Source organism: Octodon degus, unplaced genomic scaffold (assembly GCF_000260255.1).
Source record: "Octodon degus isolate 3935 unplaced genomic scaffold, OctDeg1.0 scaffold00122, whole genome shotgun sequence".
Lineage (NCBI taxonomy): Eukaryota > Metazoa > Chordata > Mammalia > Rodentia > Octodontidae > Octodon > Octodon degus.
The window spans coordinates 578,856-599,734 of NW_004524698.1; the positions used below are offsets into that span (position 1 = coordinate 578,856).

The 20,879-nt window shown below is 36.2% G+C and overlaps 1 protein-coding gene across 6 annotated transcripts in view; it reads right to left on the reverse strand.

Moving 5' to 3' along the window:
• Window positions 1-20,879, reverse strand: part of Elf1 (E74 like ETS transcription factor 1) — a 98,851-nt gene that overhangs the window by 71,478 nt on the left and 6,494 nt on the right. The window contains exon 1 of one of the 6 annotated variants that reach the window (XM_023700124.1): window positions 3,016-3,113. The exons of 4 other annotated variants lie outside the window; for them this stretch is intronic. The gene's annotated coding sequence lies outside the window, so the exon portion shown is untranslated. Of the gene's footprint in view, window positions 1-3,015; window positions 3,114-20,879 lie in introns of those variants that run through there. One more of the 6 variants, XM_023700125.1, reaches the window with a different exon arrangement.

Consider the following 20,879-nt stretch of genomic DNA (forward strand, 5'->3'; position numbering starts at 1 on the left):
ATCCCTCATATTATTTTTATTGTTCTTCTTAACCTAGGTAAATATAATACATTCTTCACTATTCCTAATTCCTTCAACATAAACTTTGCTATTTTAAACATTTCTTTCATCTCCATAAACAATGTAAACTGAAACTGAGTCAATGGTTTAGTTCCATTCTTTATTTGAACATACATTACCAAGCCCTGTTTCCCCAATAAGAATTTAAGTATGTGATGATGGAGTTCATGCTTCTGGCCTTTATACTGTTGCTGTAGGACAATAATGGTCGTGTTGTAGAGGATCTGACATTGAATCATTTGTTCAGCACACTCAGCAATATAGGAGATTCAACAACTTTTATAGAAAGTTAAAAAAAAAGTCCAAATTGTAGACCTAAAGAACAAGCAGATCTGGACTGAGGAGATAGCACAGCAGTCTAAAGTGTCTGCTTAGGCAAGCTTAGATAAGCACAGGGACTGCAGTTCGATCCCCAGCACTACATGCTGTGCCAGCCCTGCCCCCAAGGTGGGCCGAGCTGGCCACCAAAAAAAAAAATACCACCAAGCAGATCTGAAGTACATTTCCAACCATTCAACAGAATACATCAAAACTTTAATAGAAAAAGACCATGTATTCTCAATGTACCATATAGATAATATATGATAATAAGCTCTCAAAGAAGAGCATCAGAGATGTAACAAAGACAAATGTAATAAAAGTACTAATTACTATTTATGAAGTCAAGTTTAAGATATGTATTAAAAGTTAAGAGACCAGTAAATTTTAGACTCCTACAAAGTTTCACACATACATGCATATATATACCTCAGTAGAAAAGATGTCATACTTAACAGTATTTGTGTTCCTAAATATACACAATAAAAATTGAAAAGAAATAAACCTATCTTTGTCTTGTAAAATTTAAGTAAGTTCCAAACAACTTGTATTTCCATGTGGACCACCTTACACAGCAAGCATCATGTGTTATGCTCTGTTGTAGAAGTTAAACAAATATGTTATAACACATTTTCAAACCCATTTAACTCTTTTGATTGTTTCTTATCACAATCACTAAACAACTTAATTAAGCTTTTATTTACTCTTAAGGAAATACAGGTCACACAAAGCATCACTTGTTGGTGCAGACTAACCTGAGCAGGTCAACTAGAAGCCCTACCTAACCTGGAGCCAGTCACAGCACTTCTTTGGGCCAATGTTTAGTCATTGACAAAAGGGAGGCAGCAGACAATCTTCACTCTCTTCCAGCAATGAAGTTCTTTAAATCAAGAATTCAAAGTATACAAGCGCTAGGCCTTGAGTTCATAGGCGCTAGGCCCTGAGTTCAATCCCCAGTACCGGGAAAAAAAAAAAAGAATTCAAAGTAAAACTCTGCTGTGTAATATAATGTGTAAATATAATGTGTACATATAATTCTAAAGTAAGTGTAAACTTACATTCAACCTATGTAAGGAAAAGAGTTGGTTGGGGACTAAGGCTTATGTATGTAAGTCTTTCTAGGCTTCTTTTCCATTTTTTCCCTGCTCCCTTTTAAAACCCTACTTCAATCTTTTATCACATAAGAAATGGATATAGATGACAGATGTCTATTTTATTTAGGTTGCATCATCTTAAGAGACTATGTTCTAGTCCAATTTTTAAAAGACACTGCTTATTTATATTTTTATTAAAAACTAAAAGAAAGCAAAAAGGTATCACTGCATTTTTTCATACAGTACAGACTTGAACTACATTTAGCCTTTGCTTTTTCAAGGGCTGACTACATCAGCAATACACAAACATGAAGAAGCTAGCAAATGGCTCAGAGCTGAATTGGCAAAATGTCCGTTGTGTCTTTCCCATAAGAATATGAAGTTGAAATCAGCTATTATCAAAATTCTTTTCAAAAGACAGTAAGAAATAATATAGAGTGCCTTTCTAAATTCTCTAAATCAAGTACTTAAAAAATTAGTAAAAATTCTCAACTAGCTAATTTTGGTCAATAATAATTTTGTAAATTTTATTTCCCAAACCTTTATATTTCTAATCACCGTATGTTCAAATTTTACTTTTATTCAAGTTTTAATTTCATGAATATATTTTCAAGGTAAAATACTGTCATAATCAGCTTCTCAGAGTACATAGAACTTCAAGGTATTCTAGAATGTACATTTGCTGACCAAAATCCCACAATTTCAATCATGATAAATATTTCAGGAAAAGACTGATGAATCTTTTCATTTATATTTTTAATTATTTTATTCAAAACAATCAAATTTTAAAAGCAGTAGTACAGGGAAGATCAATATTCCACTTTTCCTTTTTATATAAAATTAAAAGTTTGTTTCTTTAGAAGACAACTTTGCTTCTAAGGTCATTATTCAAAACAAGTTTCTAATCTGAATTGTAATGCTTCATTTTTTTCTAATAGTAAATGATTCATTCTAGACCCCCCCTGAATATTCACTTCTACTTTTTATCTAAATGATTGCTTAGTTTTCAAAATGATTATAAAAACTAATTCATCAACTTTTTAAAAAAAGAAAAAAAAACAAAGGATAGAATGAACAATAGTTATAACTGAGTTATCCCAAAACTTCAACCATAATTTAAATGCCAAAAGTAAAACCACTACTCTTTATTTTTTAACATCCATATCACATGTGAGTATTCCAGTTTACTTAATTTTAACTTCCAAGCCACCTTCATAAATACAACTAAAATTTTAAATTAAAGTTTGACCTAGTTTGCTTTGTGTAGTTAAAAAATAGACACTCATTCTGAAATCACACAGGGGAAAAAAATACAAAGCACATACATATAAAAATACTTTACCAAGAAGACCTAAAACTTTCCAGCATTTAATGCTTTGTTTCCTCCTAATAGTTAACTGCAATCAGGCATGTGACTGACTACACACATTTTATCCAAGTTAAAGAACACTTTCAGCCACGTTCTTTGGCAGGTAAGAACCACCCTCCGTTTATCAGCTCAAGAATTAGCCAGAAGCAAACACATAAAATCATAACAAGTTACCTTCAAACATTCTTTCTCTTTAGATTTCACCTTTTGGGCTTGAAAATAAAAAAGCAATCCGGCAAGTCTTATGCTGCTAAAATGGCTCCTGTAGATTGGGGAAGTGGTGTCTGTGCTTTAGCTTATGAGTCATACATGAAACCAAGTGTTTCTAAGGGAGACACGCCCATGTTGCTGTGGACCCAATTATCCTGCTAGGTCAAACATGCAAATCTACAGGTAAAAGCGGAAAAGGGAAGGTTAATAGGACAAGAAGAGAAAGGAAGGAGCAAGATCTATCTTTGATGAAACCATTACTAAACTCATGCTAACTGCTATAATTTAAATTTAACAATAAAATAGAATGAGAATCTATAAGAAAGAAAAATTAAATACTGCATATTGTTTTAAAATATGAAGTTTCACTTCTTAAAACTAATTTTTATCAAATAAATACAACATAAATGGAAGAAAGTATAAGAGAAGATGGAAGACAGATTGTGAACTATGGCTCTGTAACAATGGACTAGTGGGTCTTATCTGGCTACTCATTAACCCTTATATGCATGGGACGGATTGCTATGTAATCTGGAAAAGCCAGTAAACTGCAACAGTAGATGCAGATTTATAGATTCCCTAAACAAATAAAACCCACTAGAAAATTCAAAGTTCACTGGAAAAGTAAATGTGAATTAATATGACTTATAACATTTTTAAAATCCATGTTAGAAATTCCAACTTAGCAAAATGATTTTGAACAGAGTTTCAAGCTTAATAAAATCCCATAAAAAAGAATTCAATCATATATAACTATTTCCATATAATAGCCACAGAGTAAATACAATTTAGCAAGATTTTCTTCCCTTAGTTAATTACTTGGGAGTAATTATCCTGCTTTGCTAGAGATACAGATGAGAAAACGTTCTCACTGACTTACAAACTTTATAAACTGCTAAGAAATCCTGATTGTAAACCTATTTTCAGCCTATTTTTCCATTCCACTTAACATTGCTAAGTTTATCTTTTTTACTGAAATAATCTCCACAGTTCAACAAATTGTTCATTAAAATTGTGCAAAGAAATACATTACTCTTTCTCTAGCCAAATGTCACATTTAGTTCACTGTAACTCACTTATTCAGAAACAAAGTTCTCTGAGCAGTCAAAGGAAGTCCACTGTTCACTGGAAAGCCCCCAAGTCATTTGCCACAGCTGCAACTTATTTTGGAAAATATCCATGCATGCCCAAGAAATTGAATATCATCTTTTAGTTAATTATAAATAGAAGTTATAAACAACGGAGGGCAATAGTAAAAAAGACGTTTTGAGAACAGAGTTGATAATAAACTTTGAAAAAACCACCAGCATATACAGAGAAGAGACTTAAAATACAAATAAATTACTTCTCTTTAATGCAAACAAGTGCTTCTAAGTAGATGATTCCAGAGTTACTATTACGATATACTGCCCCTTCCCTCAGAGTGAACCTATTAGAAGTACTGTATCAACTATTGGAAATGGGCCCCAGTTCTATTCACAATACTCCCCACTAAAAAAAATTAATAGCTGCATGGTAGCATATCAGGGAAAAAAAATAAGCAAACGGCTTAATACAGGTTCAACAATCCATTTGGATTCAAAATCTAATTCTGCTACCTATTACCATACATGAGTAATTTTGGGCAATCACTTAAGCATGTGCCATCATTCCTTTATAATACAGAATAATGGTACCCACTGAAAAGGATTATTGCAATGATTAAAATAAATTCATGTATTGATATTGGTATCTAAAGAAAATAAGTTCACAAAGAACTCCTCACACTTCAAAAATAAGAAAACAACCCATTATTATTTCTTTCTATTTATTTATTTATTTTCTTTCTTTTTTAAGTAGGAAGAATTTATTGAAAGAAAGGTCTGCTTGATAGGGAAAAAGGGGATCCAGAAAATGGGTTGCCCACCAATCCCTTTTTCAAGGGTGTTTTATTGAGCAAAGCCAGGAGGTAAGGCAGCCTTAAGGTGAGACAGATCTATAACCAGTCAAAAAGATTACAAGCATAGTCACTTAGGTAATATTGATCCAATGGCAAATCACAGGATGGGTGTGAAGTGAGACAAAACTGTAGTCAACCAGTAAGTACACAACAAGTATAGTCACTAGGGCAAATTGATTAAATGGGAATCAAATGGGGAAACAAGTTGTGTAGCAAGCACACGTGGGCAGACAAGGACTTTCTTAGAAGGTGTGGGTCAAGGAGGTTTGGTCCTCCACCTCAAGGTGATAGATGTCTATTTAGAGTTTCAATCACAGCTATTCATCCTTTGGGGAAGGATATCATCCCACTTCTAAATGATTAGATTTGAATAGACACTCCAGCAGAGAAGAGATGCATATAACAACAACAAAAAAGGGAAAAGATCTTAATATCAATATTCAATAGGGAAATGTAAATTAAAGTCATAATTTAACTTCACACCATTTAGAACAGCTTACAACAAATAGGGCTGAGGATGTAGCTCAATGGTGAAGTGCTCGCCTACCATGTACAAAGCCCTCAGTTCAATACAACACACCAAAAACAAACCATAAAACTAACAATACCAAGTGCTAACAAGAACATGAAGTAACTGTAACTCTCATATACTATCAGTGAAAACAGTACAGCTACTTCAGCAGTTTCTGTGAAAAGCTAATCAAATACTTATAATGATTTTACTAATAATTAGATATAGGAAGCCCAAATGTCCAATTGGTGGACATGGTATATCTATATAAGGGAATTCTACTCAGCAATAAACACACAAGAGTTTATAAACTTCTGATATATGCTACAACATGAATGAAAGCAAAAGCATTACTTTGAATGAGATAAGCCAGACTCAAAATACTTACTATGTGATTTTATTTATATGACATTCTGAAAAAGCCAAAATAAAAGAAATTTTATCAGTGGTTGCCAGGTTTAGGGGACAAGGGGAGGAGATTAACCACCACAGAAGACAGAATATTGTTTGGAGTAATGGAAATAATCTGTATCTCAAGTGTAGTACAGGACATATAATTTGTAAACGTGTACGGTGTCAAAATTCATACAACATAAAACTAAATAGGGTGAGTTATACTACATATAAATTATATCTCAACAAACTTGACTTTGAAAAAGAAATTTAGTTTATGTTTCATGTTTATAAGTGCTTATACTGGATACAGTCCTAAGCACTTGATAATTATTGGCTGTTATTGCTATATTCATAAAAGCAACAGACCCAGAGCACAGGCCCGGGAGTGAGTGAGAGGACCGAGGCCGCGGAATCCTGAACAGACCCAGAGCGCAGACCTGGCGAGTGAGTGAGACGACCCAGGGCCCTCCAGATCCTGAACAGACCCAGAGCGCAGGCCCGGCCAGTGAGTGAGACAACCCGGGCCCGCGGATCCTCATTCGACCCAGGCTGTAGGCCCAGCAGGGAAGCCTTCAGCAGAACTCCCTGCAAACAGGCTAGAGGTAAGACCCACCCAGCTGATTCAGGAGCAGAACATCTTCCCAGAGAGACACAAAGGGTTCAACTTTAACGCCTGCAGCAGAAAGAAGTGGAGCACAGCAGCCAGATCCAAACAACACCCACCTGGAAGAATCTGAACTTCGTAGATCCGGACCTGGTGCTAAGGTAATAACTCTATCTAAGCTCTACACCAAAGGTCAGAAGACAGTGGTATACAAAATGACAAAGAGAAGGAATAAAATGCAGTCTCAGGCCCCGAGTCCACCCAGTACAAATGCACAAGACACTAGCACTGAGGAAACTGGAAATCACACACCAGATATCTCTGAAATAATAGCGTTGACAGTAAAGAATCAACTGCAGAAAGGTATAGAAGAAATCAGATCAGAAATAATTTCGGAACTAAAAATGTAGTGGTAACTATAATCAAAGAAGTACTAAGTGCTTCTAAAGAATACACTGATAAAAAAATAGAGGAGAAGATAAAAATGATGGAACCCCTGAATAAACAATTTAGGAAAGAAATAGAATCTATGAAACAGGTTCAAAATGATATACAGGAAATTAAAACCTCAATCACAAGCTGGCAAAACCGTTTGCGTGAAAGTGAAGATAGACTTTCTGACCTGAAAGACACCATTGCAGCTAGTGAAAAAGTAAGAAAAGATCTCTTTAAAACAACTAGGATGCAGGAAAAAATAATTCAATACCTGCAAGATGATGCAAAGATGAACAATGTGAGACTAATAGGCATCAACGAGAAGGAAGGAGTCAATACAAATGATATAAAAAGAATATGGGCAGAAGTAATAGCAGAAAACTTCCCAAATATGGGGCAACAATCTGACATTCCTGTAATCGAAGCATATAGACTCCAAATAGTATCAATCCAATGAAAACCACACCCAGACACATAATAATCAAGATTCCAGAAATTCAGCATAGGAACAGTATATTAAAAGCCGCTAAAGAAAACAAACAGATCACATTTAAAGGAAAACCCATCAGAATAACCGCAGATTTTTCTTCACAAACCATCCAGTCAAGAAAAGCATGGAGCAAAGTACTTCAAGTCTTGGAAGAAAACAAATTCCAACCCATAAAAGCACCCACTATTAACACTTCAAGATGACAAATCATAACTAAATCTCTAAACTTTTAAATATGGCAATATAAGACACATGATGGGCAAATAATATATCTGTACATATTGTGGATATAGCAATTCAAAAATTAGATGAGTCAGTTTATATCATAATGTAAAGCTGTATGGCTACCTATAAAATTATTAACATTTGCATTTGAACCATTAGCTATGTCAAGTGAGTGAATTTACTAAATGTCAACTAAAGTTAAGAAGACATTATTTCTTCCTGTTAATTAGAATTTATTAAAAATTATATTATAGCTAAAGTTTCTGTTTTACTATTCCAGCTTTCCTTGAGCTTAGAGTTGAAGATTCTAGTACATAAAAACTGAACATAATTTCCATATAGGGCTAATAGCACCCAATGCAAAGGATTATTGTGGCAGAAGGATTTTTTTTTTTGGTTGGAATGCCTTCAGGGCAGGTTTGGCTGGCTTGAGTTGTGGGGATGGAACCACAGCAAGCTGAGTCTGACTGCTTTGTTAAAGCAGCCACTTACAGAACTGAGCTAAAGGGAAGGCCCACAAAAGGATTATTGTGATGATTAAACTAAATCCATGTACTGCTACTGGTATCTAAAGGAAAAATAAGTATGTACTGCTACTGCTACCTGTATAAAGAAATTTCACAACTCAGAAATAAGAAAATAATCCATTTTTTAATAGTCACATATGAACCAAAGAAGAGATTTAGATGGGAAAACACACACACACACAAATCTCAATATTAATACTCAGTAGAGAACACAAATTAAAGTTATAATTCCAGGGCCAGAGAGATGGCTCAGTAGAATAAGCGCCTCCCTCCAAGTACAAGGGCCTGCGTTCAATCCCTGGTTCTGCAAAAATAAATAAATAAATAAATAAATAAATAAATAAATAAATTATAATTCCATTGTGCACCATTAGATTAGCAAAACTCCTAGCTTTAATCCCCAGCTATTCCCTTAGTAAATGTAAATTTTTTAAAACTGGCTGGTGAGCCATGGGGCTCATGCCTGTAATTCCAGCACTCAGGATAGAAAGATAGGAGGATCCTGGATTCAAGGCCAGCATGGGCTCCACAGTGAGTTCAAAGCCAGCCTCCTGGACAACTGAAACCCTGTCTCAATAAAAAAAAAAAGGGTGAGGCTCGGTTTGAATCTTTCCCCTAAGGAGCTAATAAACTATAACTATTACAGATGAAAGAAGGAAATACCAAAGCATCAAAATATCAAATAAAGGTGGCCAGATAGCTCAGTGCTTGCTTAGACAGAGGCAGACTTGCCGTGATCCTCCTGTTTTAACCCTCCCTCCCCAGCAGCTGGGATTACAGTCATGTGCCACCACACCCAGAATCCATTGCCATTCAGCAGCATGGGAGAGGGGGTGGGAGTTGGGGGGAGGGGGGGGGAGGGGGCTGGCATGTGGTACCAGGGATTGAACCCCAATCCCTGCTCTTGCCAAAGCACGCGCTTAGTCCACCGAGCTATCTCGCTGGCCCTGTCTTGATTGTATTTTATTTTTTAGGGAAGGGTCTACAAGGTCTCACTACTAGACTGGATACAGGGGTGAGTCACCACTCCCTGTCTCAATTGCCGTCTCAGCATGCCCTGGGAAGGGGACACCACCAGTCTGCCTAGGATCGAACAGGGCCCTGTGCCTGCCTGCAGGCACTTTAATCCACTGAGCTATTTGGCCTGCCTGATTTTAATGAATCTCAAAGCACAAGCCCAAATTCCAAGCAAATGAGCTTAAATGTAAAACACAGTTAATTCTCTATCATTCATTTTAAACCAAAGACTCCTTCCTGCTTCACAGGGACAGGTTAGTAGAACACATCTATAAGAAGCATGCCTCCAGAGCAAATATCTATATGTTGTAAGAATAAAGTCATGCCACTTGCAGGAAAACAGATTGGACTGGAGATTATCAGGTTAACCAAACCAGACTCAGAATAACAAGTATTGCACATATTTCCTAATATGTAGGATGTAGGGGAAAAAAGATGATGTGAAAGTAAAAGGGAAACTACTAATCAAGAAGATAAAGGGGAATAGAGAGAAAGGAAGGATAATGGACTAAAATGATCAAAGTACATTATATGCATATATGAAAATGCCACAAAGAAACTCAATATTCTTTTTTATTTTGAGACAGGGTCCCACCCAGGGATCAAACTTGCAATCCTCCTGCCTCAGCCTCCCAGAGTGGTGGGATAACAAGCATGCGCCACTATGCCCAGCTGAATAATTTTTATAAAAATGGTTCATTCAGCAAAATTTATACCATATTGAGAATTTACAAAACAATAAAAAATTAAAGAAGATAGCAAGACCCTGCCTTAAAAAAAAAAGTTACAGATGTGTTATGGTTTGTATCAAACATCCATCCCTTCAAAGCCTCAAGTGGTCATGGTGGGGTGCAGGCTTTTCTGAAGCAGCTGAATCTAGAGTTTATGAGTGATTCACTGTCTCATGCTGGGATTAGGGATGTAAGTGCTATAATTGACCAGGGTGGGTCAATATAGCACTTACAATATAGAGGAAAAAAAAAGTTTGCTCCTCCCTTTTGCTCTTGTTGCTTTTGCTGTCTTCTGCAGCCAGGAGCAGCTTCCCCTCTGCCATGCCACCATGCCTTGGAGCCAGCTGATTAAGGACTAAAACCTCTACAAACTGTAAGCTAAATAAACCTCTAAGTAAACCTTTAACTTTGGGTGTTGGGTATTTTGTCTCATCAGTGAGAAAAAAAGTTACTAAGACAACATGATTTGGCCCATATTTTGACATGTTATAACATACCATTATAGACATTATTTGGGGGTATTATTATTTCCTTTGTCATTAAAAATCAATAATTATTGTACAATTATATCACGTACAATGCACTGAAATAATATGCTGACTGTAATGTCAAATCATTTCATGCAGGCATATTTTATCCCATAATTCATTTTTTATGTATTTGGTACAGGGTCTACAGGGTCTCACTACGTATATCGGACTCGTGATTCTTTCACCATCTCCCTCCCAAAATGGCTCCCAAGCTTGCAATGCACCTCCCTTTTATCCCATCCTCCCCACTATGTCTGCCTGATGAATATATACTCTTTAGGTCTCAGTTTAAAAGCCTCCTCTATTGGAAGGCTTCCCTCAGTGACCCCACTTATAATCAGTACTGTTATAAGAACTGATTATATGAATGAAATGGGCCTTAAGAGATCCTCCATCCAGTCCAGTGGATTTGAAACCTTTTTTTTTTTTTTTTTTTTTTTTTCTTTCAGAAACGGGGATTGAACTCAGGCCCTTGTGCTTGCCAGGCAAGTGCTTATTCTACTGAGCTATCTCCCTGGCTCCTATTTTAAATTTTTTTTAACGGTCAGATTCTTTTTTCCTTTTTGGCAACATTAGGGATTCAATCCAGCCTTTTTACTAAGCTGTATAATGTGCCTTTTTCTGTTTTATTTTAAGATGCTGTCACATTCCCTACCACAACATAATTCTTTTTTTTTTTTTTCTTTAATGTATTTGCTATGGGGTCTAAGGGTCTCACTATGAAGATCGGACTAGTAGTGATTCTCCTGTTTTCAGCCTCCCAAGTGCTGCAATTACAGGTGCAGGCCACCACGCCCAGTCTCAATCACCACGTCAGAGCACCCCGGGGGCAGGGTGAGTACAGGATGCTGGGGATGGAACCCTGGGCGTTGCACTTTGTCTAAGCAGGCACATTAGTCTGCTGAGCTATTTGGCTGGCCCAAAAGTTTTTATACCTTCAGAAAACAGCAGAGTGCCATATGCTTGTAATTCCAGCTACCTCAGAGGCTGAGGCAGAATGATCACAAATTCAATTCCAGCCAGGTTAGCAAGACCCTATCTATTTATTTTTATTTATTTATTTTTTTAGCTACTACAATATATTTATTGAATTTATTTTATTTTGTTTTTTTGAGACAGATTTCTTTATGCAGTTCAGGTTGGCTTTAAACTCACTTTGTATCCCAGATTGGCCTTAAACCTACAGCAATCCACCTGCCTCAGCTTCCTGGGTGCTGAGATGACAGTATGATAGTTTCTTTGAAATCTCCACGGTAATTACAGCATCTGAACCATCTGTATGTCTATTTTACTATTTCCTCTCAGTGACAGGTTGCACATTGTATCATCCTTGAGTGTCTCCTAACTTTTTATTGAGTGACAAATATTCTGCATAGATGAACAGTATACAGTGAGGTAATGTTAAGGTCCAGAAAATGGCAAGCCTTTTCTTTCATCAAACTGCATAAGGCTGCAGGGAGGATAAAAATGAGCCATACATATAGTTGTCATACGTCTAAGACTTAGTTCTCGTATTTGCTGTTGCACTAGACTCAGATTAGTATAAGCATCAGAGTAACTGCTGATGAAATCAGCTTTATCTATTTATTTTTAATGTATTTAATACAGGGTCCACAGGCTCTCACTAAACAGATTAGATTAATAGTGATCTGCCTGTGTTCCGCCTCCCAAGTGCTGGGATTACAGGCGTGTGCCACCATGCTCAGTCTCAACAAGACCCTATTTAAAAAAAAAAAAAAGTGTGTGTGGTGGAGACGAGGGATTCGGCTCAGTGGTGGAGCTCTTGCCTAGTGCAGGCAAGGCCCCAATTCCAAAAATAAAACAAGGCAAAAAAAAAAAAAAACCTTCAGGGAACTTTCTTGACACTACACACATTGAAATCTGCCATTTTAAGAAACCTTAAAATATTGATCCCAACTTCATTTTTAAAAAGTAAGGAAAGGAGATCTGTAGAAAGAACTGACTTTTCCAATTCAAGCTAATGACTGGCTATATTCTCTCTTATTAACAGTTATTTACCAAGCATTTATCATGTGCCAGACATTATTCTAGCTCCTTGTTATGCAGCAATGACTAAAAAAGATCTATTGTTTGTTTTTAGTCTCTTTTGTTTCAAGACAGAGTTTCACAATTCAAGCTGGTTTTGAACTCATGGTGATCATCCTGTCTCTGCCTCCTGAGTACTGAGATTACAAGAGGCCACCACCATGCTCCACTGAAAAGGTATTGATAAATCATTTCTATTTGGCCTGCAGAGAAGACAGATGGATCTTGGAGAACGGCAGTGGATTATCATAAATTTAACCAGGTGATGACTCCATTTGCAACTACTGTGCTAGATTAGTGGGTGAAACAATTGAGTTCAAATTCTATTAACTATAATCTAGGGCTACTTACACTCTAAGTCTCTATTTTAATGTGTAAAAAGGTTGGTAATCTCTATTTCACAAAATACTTCACTTAACCACTTGTTATAGTACTAAGACTTGTTCTCAGATACTTAACAAAAAAGGGTTGCATAAACTATAGCATATACATACATCCATAGTCAACAACAAAAATAAGCACAACTTGGATGACTCTCAAATGCATCATGCTGAAAGAATTAGTATCAAATAATTTCATACAGTATTGTCAACTTTTTCATTGTGACAAAATACCTGAAAGAAAAAACCTTAAAGGAGGAAAGTTTTATTTGGTTCATAGTTTCAGCCATAGTCAGATGGTTTCCTTACTTTCAAGTCAATGATGAGAAAGAAATATCATGGAAAGACATGCAGAGGAAAACTGTTCACCTTATAAGAAGAAGCAAAAGAAATGCAGAAAAAAAGAGCCTTCAGTCAAGGTATAGTCCCTACAGGTATGCTTCCATGACCCACTCCCTAAATTTCCATCACCTCCCAATAATGACATCAAGCTATGCATCAGCCTGGATTAATCCACTGATATAATTAGAGCCCTCATAATCTGAAAGTTCTATATCTGAACAATGGTGCAGTGGGGACCAAGGCTTTAATGAATATGCTTGCAACCCCAGCGCTGAGGAGACTGAAAGTGGAGGATCACTACGAGTCAGAGCTATATAGATCCTGTACCAAATACATAAAAATAAATAAAAGATAAGTCAGACCACAGTACTCCTCTGCTTTAAAACTCTCTCCTGGTTGTCCTTTTCACACAAAATTAAAACCTTTATTAACTGCTTGTAAAGACTGCAAGATTTTATCCAGCCTCATCTCCCATGATTTTATCTTAGTACTTCCTGCTTGATCCTCCCTTCTAGTCCCAGGAACCTCAAGCATTCTTTCTCCTTAAATCTTTGTACAAACTGTTCTCACACTCTGAAGAGCTTTTCTGTTGGATGTCCACAGAGCTACCTCCTTTACTTTCCGCTGTAAACTGATGCAGTACTAATTTGTTCATTTTTCTGTATCTGCATTCAGCAGAACTTAGGCTCTCTTCTGATCAAGACAAGAAGTCTCTTTGCCACCCTGAGTATACCATTTGGCTAATGAAATAAGAAATACAACACAAGGAGAAGCTTCAAAATGCCAGCACATATGGCCTTATCCTTTCTTGCTATTGTAAGCCTTTTTTCTGCCACTGGAGAAGAGTAACACATAGAGGCCCTTCTCTTGTGAATGAACCAACCTAACTTGTGAATAGAGTACCAGCTGAGTCAGCCCAAATCACAATAATCATCAAGTGCAGAAACAGACTCCAATTGCTCAGAAAAATGACATGTCCAGGGACACATTACTAGTAAATATAAAGCCTGGTTTTAAATCCATACTCACTCCAGAACCCTATTCCTTTTCTATAACATTTCAAATTTTTAAAGCCTTAAAAATATTTTTAACCTTAGAATTTAATTTGAATAACCTCAACAAACATTTCCCACATTTATTTAAGGATAATAAAAAATGTAAATACAACCTGCTACACAGACTAAAAAATGATACAATTAGAAGTGAGTAAACTCAGGGCTGGGGATTTGGCTCAGCAGTAGAATGCTTGCCTCGCAAGCTGGAAGCCCTGGGTTTGGTCCTGGGCACCAAACACTAAAACTAATCCTCCCCTAGAAGTTAGTAAACTTTTACGATTTATCAACTCTCTGTTTTTGCTTTCCCCCTACACAACAGTTTTTGCCTATCATTCAAAATTTGCTAGAGTTCACTTAAAAAAAAATCTAAGTTTATTTATTTATTTATTTTCATTTTTTGGTGGAATCAGGAATTGAACTCAGTCCCTTGCACTTGTCAGGCAAGCACTTATTCTACTGAGTTATATCCCCAGACCTAAGAAAGCTTAAAAACAGAAAAAAGAATGGTGAGGATGGATATGCCTCACTAAATTATTTCAACTAGGTAAATGCTTATTTTTTTTAAATAGGTAAAACTATATACAAACAGATTACAATAAAAAGCATGAACAAAAACATTCCAGTTTTTCTGAAAAAAAATCACAGGACTTTCTGCTATTTTTCTAAAATCCTTGGTATTACATTATTCCAATTAGAGATTTCAATGTTTTCTGACGCTCAAAAAAACATAGATTAATATTGATATAAAAATTGATCATGGTGGCACACATCTGTAATCCCAGCACTCAGAAGGCTGAAGCAGGAGGACTGCCAAAAGTTCAAGGCCAGCCTGGGCTACATAATGAGTTCAGGGGCAGCCTGAACTACATAGAAAGACCCTGTATCAAAAATCCAAAAAAAAAAAAAAAAGGTAAGAAATGCTTTTCTAGCTATGGCAATTTAAGCAGAAAAAAAGAAATGAATGACTCTCTAAATTTTAAAAAGCGCAATGACTGAAGTTAAGCAAAGGATAAATAGGAGAAAAACAATGACAAGAAGTCCAAACAACTATTTTGAATACATTTGCCAAAATTCAGCAAAACCTTTACAAAAAAACAGAATTGTCATCCTACTTTAAAAAATCAAAACTAGAAATCTTTGACAATGTATTATGGGCAAGTAAAACAGAAGACAAAACATGGAATTCCAACAGTAGACTCAAGTCAAACAAAATAGCCTTGGAGCCTCCAGCAACAGACCCATTGACAGCTAAGCATCGCAGTAAATGGATCCTATTAAAAGGGTCATCAAAATGTGCATTTTTCAAATGTTTCATAGACCATGTGGAAAATATTTTTAATTCAATTTCTTCCTTTAAAAAAGCACAATTTGGTTATTCAATGTCACATACAGCCTAGTCCCAATTACCATTTCTTCTCACTCTTTCCACTTCACAGTCAAACTTCTTCAAAATTCTGTCCATACTGTACTTACCCACTCTATCTCTTCTACTCCCACTCATTTGTCAACTCACTCTAATTCTGCCTGTTATGACTCTAATTTTTTTCTAATTGAAGCCAACAATCTCACAAGGCTAAATCCAATTAATACTTTCAGAACTAGTTATGTTAACTTTACTAGAAATATTTCCTTGTCTTCTCCAGGGAATGCTCTCTCCTGATCTTCCCACAATTCTGAAACACTCCTCAGTTTTCCCTGCTATACGTCCCTTATTACTCACTACTAAAGGTCCTAATAGCGCCAAGTCATCTCACTCAGGGTCTCCCTAAGTAAATTTGCCCATGTCTGAGGCTCCAAACTACCAAGTCAAAACAGAATGGTGAAAAACTACCATGCTCAATATCCTTGACAATTTCTTTAAACTCTTTAAGTACATTTTACCACATTAACAGGCTATATTGGTGACCAATACTGTATAACATCTGAATAAAATTAAGCATTTTTTCCTCCAACATTGAAGTGCATAGTTTTTCTCCTTTCTCCCTACTTAAAACCCATCAAACCAGGTATTATAGCACCTGCTCGGAATCCTAGCACTCAGAAGGCAGAGGTCAGACTGCCCTGATTGCCATGGTAGCAATTGCCATGGTATGCTACATAAGTGAGCTTAAGCCTAAACCAAATTACATATTTAGATCCTGTCATACAAAAAAAAAAAAAAAAATCAGTCTTTGCCTACTCTGCTTAAAATAACAAATAATTTTTAGTACAACCTACATTGTCTTACATGACCTGATACACATCATCCTAATCTCTGTTTGCAGCCCTCCCAAGTGGTCTTTCATTTCCCAAACTATTGTCCATGTACCAGAACACTTTCCATGTCAACTTCGCCTGAGGCTATACCTTTCTCTGACATACTCATCCTTTCTTACAATGGGTTGGTGCCTACACACCTACTCACAATGGTCATTCAGTGACAGGTCCCCAGCCTTCCTAGTTAAGAGTCATCTGTGTTCCTTGGCATGAGAGAGTATTGGTAAAAAAATACAAATATTATAAACACTGCAGCAAAACACATCCTATCATGATGTTGGAAATTCTACTTAAAATTATTACATTTAGGAACAGAAAAGTTTTATACAGAGCAATATTGAATGCATCATAAATTTTAAAAAAATGTATCCTGGTGTCTATAGATTTTGGATGTAAAACATTTAAAATAAAAAATCAAACTACAAGAAATTCAAAAGAGTTTTTAAAAAAAGAGTAAAAAGAAACAAAAAAGCATTAATTGTTCCTTTTAAAAGTCCAGCAGAAATCAACAATACAATTATCCAAACTGTACTGTATATATACCTATATTTTTCCCTTCATTTGTCCTTTTTCTTATCCCAGTTTTCTCTTTCCATTGAACAACTAATTTGAAGATAATGTCATATAATACAGCAACCATTGTTGAATTCCTATTTACTTTGTTTGGTGAAATCTTGTATTGTTTCTAATGCCGGTTTTTGGGGACTGACCCTTAGCTCAGTTGTTTAAGTGCCTGCTTAAGCAAAGGCAGTCAGGCTCAGGATATTGTGGTTTGATCCCCAGATCCTCATGCCTTTCCAGACCTGCCCTTTAGGCATCGTGAGGCAGCACCCCACCCCCCAAAAAAAATCCTTCTAATGCTGTTTTTCTTTAATCACTATGTTTGTATTCTTTAAAAATAAAAAAAGATTTAACCATAAATACTTAGGACAATCTAAAAATCACTAAATCAAGTTCTTACCCAAATACCTAAAACCATCCAAAAGTTTTAAATAAAAGGCATTTATTTAACAGTGAGGAGAACGTATTAAAAAATATTAAAATTCTACTGGGTAGAGTTGCAAACACCTGTAAGTGTAGCTACTCAGAAGGCTAAGGAGGATTGAAAGTTCAAGGTCAACCTGAGCAATTTAGCAAGATCCATCTCAAAATAAAAAATAAAAATGATTAGGTTAGATGACATGAAGACCCTACACAGATGACCCCAAACACTCCACTAAAAAAATCTAGATTTAAGAAGAAAATTCAGTAGCACAGCTGGACACAAAATCAACACTCAAAAATCAATAGCCTTCTTGTACATGAATAACAAACTCAATGAAAGAAATATTAAAGAAATACCTTTTACAATTGCATCCCAAAAAAAATGAAGTATCTAGGAATCAATCTAACAAAGATGTGAAAGATCTCTGCATTGAAAACCACAGTACTCTGAAAAAAGGAGGTTGAAGCAAATATCAGAAAATGAGAAGATATTCCTTGCTCTTGGGTAGGCAGAATCAATACAGTGAAAATGACCATACTTCCAAAACTGTTATATAGATTTAATGTAATTCTGATAAAAGTTCCAAAAGCATATCTCATAGAATTAGAGAAAACAACACTAAAAATTCATTTCTATCCAGAAAAGACCTAGAATAGCAAAGGCAATTCTGGGTAGCAAAGCCAAGGCAGGGAGTATCACAATCCCTGACTTGAAATTATATTGTAAAGCTACTGTGATAAGGATTGTGCAGTACTCGCAAAGCAGCAGACCCAAAGATCAATGGAACACATTAGAAGATGCAGAAACAACTCCAGACACACTCAGTCACCTTATCTTTGACAAAGAGGCCATTCAGTGGATGAAAGAGACTAGTAAATTGTGCTGGAAAAACTGGCTCTGTACATGCTGAAGAACAAAGTTGAACTCATATGCACTGTTATCCATGCACTAAATTTGGAATGCATCAAAGATCTAAATATTAAACCAGAAACAGTGAATCTGCTGGAAGACAGAATAGGTAAAACTCTTAAAGACATTAGCGTAAACAAAGACTTTATGAATAAAACCCCAATGACACAGAACTATCACAAAAAATCAAGAACTGGGTCTCATCTTACTAAAAAGTTTTTGCATAGCAAGAAAACCACCAATAGAGTGAAGAGAAAACTCACAATGTAGGGAAAAAATGTTTTCCAGTTGTCCTCAGAAAAGGGATTACTATCGAGAACATACCAAGAACTCAAAATAAATAAATAAATAAACAAATAAATAAATAAATAATAGACTTCTCAAACTTAAAGAACCAATCCAAAAATGGGCATCTGAAATGAATACATACTGCTCAGAAATAGAAATACAAACAGCAAATAAAAAATAAATAAAAATACAGGGGCTGGTGAGATGGCTCAGTGGTCTAAAGCACCTACTTGGAACAAGCTTAGTAAACCACAGGGACACGGTTCAATCCCCCAGCACCACATGCCAGCCCGCCCCGCCCCCTGGTGGGCTGAGCTGGCCACACAGACACATACATAATACATAAATAAATGTAAAAAATAAATAAATAAATAAATAAAAATACAAACAGCAAATAAATATTAAAAAATGTTCAACATCACTGGCAATTTGAGAAATGCAAATTAACACTGAGGTTCCATCTGTCTCCAGAAAGAATGGCTACTAAAAGAAATCAATCAATAACACATGCTGGAGGGGCTGTGGGAAAAAAGAATGCTTTTCCATTGTTGGTGGAAGCATAGACTGGTACAACCACTGTGGAAATCAGTGTGGAGATTCCTCAAAAAACAAGCACTGGAGGTCTCATTTGAACAAGATATTCTCCTTCTGGGTATTTTCCCAAAATAAAAAAAATCTTACCACAGTGATATATGTGCACCAATGTTTATAGCAGAACAATTTGGAACAGCTAGACATTTTCTTTTTCATTACAGTTTTCTTCACCTAAAGTTAAACAGTATATCTAACTACAGATACAAGATATATAGGTTAGGTAGCAAAAAATAATTTTGAAAAGTCACATATAATCTCACCCGTTTACTTGTTTTTTTTTCTTTTTCTTTCCTTTTTTTTTTTTTTTTGGCAGGGGGTTAGTTCAGGCTGCCTGAAAGATGGGTGTGGTGCAGCTTGTGGAGCTGGGGATCAAACTGTGGTTCCCTGCACCTGACTGCATTTGTCCAAGCAGTGCTTTAGACAACTAAGCTAACCAGGCAAGGCCCTCACCCATTTACTTTGAAGAAGTTAAACAAAACAATTTAGAGCTTATTATGTTTGTCATGCTACATACCTTTTAGAAAAGCTGACTCGGACGTAAATGAATATTAAATATCATTAACATATTTAACAATTACCCCAACACCAACATGTAGCATCCCTAAGCCTGGGTTTCAGGTAACTGAAGCGGCAAGGGATTCACTTAATCCTTTTCATGAGTCTGGATATCAGAATTCATAATTGCCAACCTCAACCCCCTTCTGTTTTATGGTGACACAGATTTCAAGCATAAACTGGCTGCCCTACTGCTATTGACATCTCTGAGAATTCAATTGTGAAAAGCCACTGCTTGGACAGTTATTTTGCCAACTCCAAAACTGAACCATTTCTTGAGTTGCAAAGAGCAAAGTCAGTCTTTCATAATTACCATTTCATTTTGATTTTTTATAGTCTGTGAGCCGACTACCCTACCAGATAACTAGCACACAATATAATCCAAACTCACTTACTAAAACCAGCTCTTCAAAAAAATGAGGGAATAGTGTGGGGGATATAGCTCAGTGGCATAAATACCACCTTGGCAAGTGCAAAGGCCCAAGTTCAATCCCTGGTACCAGAAAAAAAAGGAGGAAACAATTTACTTATCCTCTCCCCAAAACAGTTTTCACATATTGGTCATGAAATGTAACATATCTGGGCTGGCCAAATAGCTCAGTGCATTTTTTTAAAGGGCCTGCAAGCAGGTGCAGGGGCCAGGGGTTCAATCCCCAGGCCTGCCATGCAGCCCTGCCCCCACCCCCCAGGGCACGCTGAGATGGCCATTGAGACTAGGTATGATGGCACAGGTCTGTAATCCCAGCTCTTGGGAGGCTGTAAACAGGCGGATCACAAGGAGTCTGATCTAGTAGTGAGACTCTGAAATAAAAGTAACATATCAAGGACATCATATGCACTATAAAACAAGATTAAAAAAAAAAAAAAAAAAAAAGCCCCTCAAATCCAAATAACCAATTAAGTATTATGCAATCGTAATAATGAGATGCTAAGCAATTTTGGAGATATAGATGAATAATTCCATTATGATAAAATGCTCAATTTGCCAGCAATATAATTATAAATGTATGACA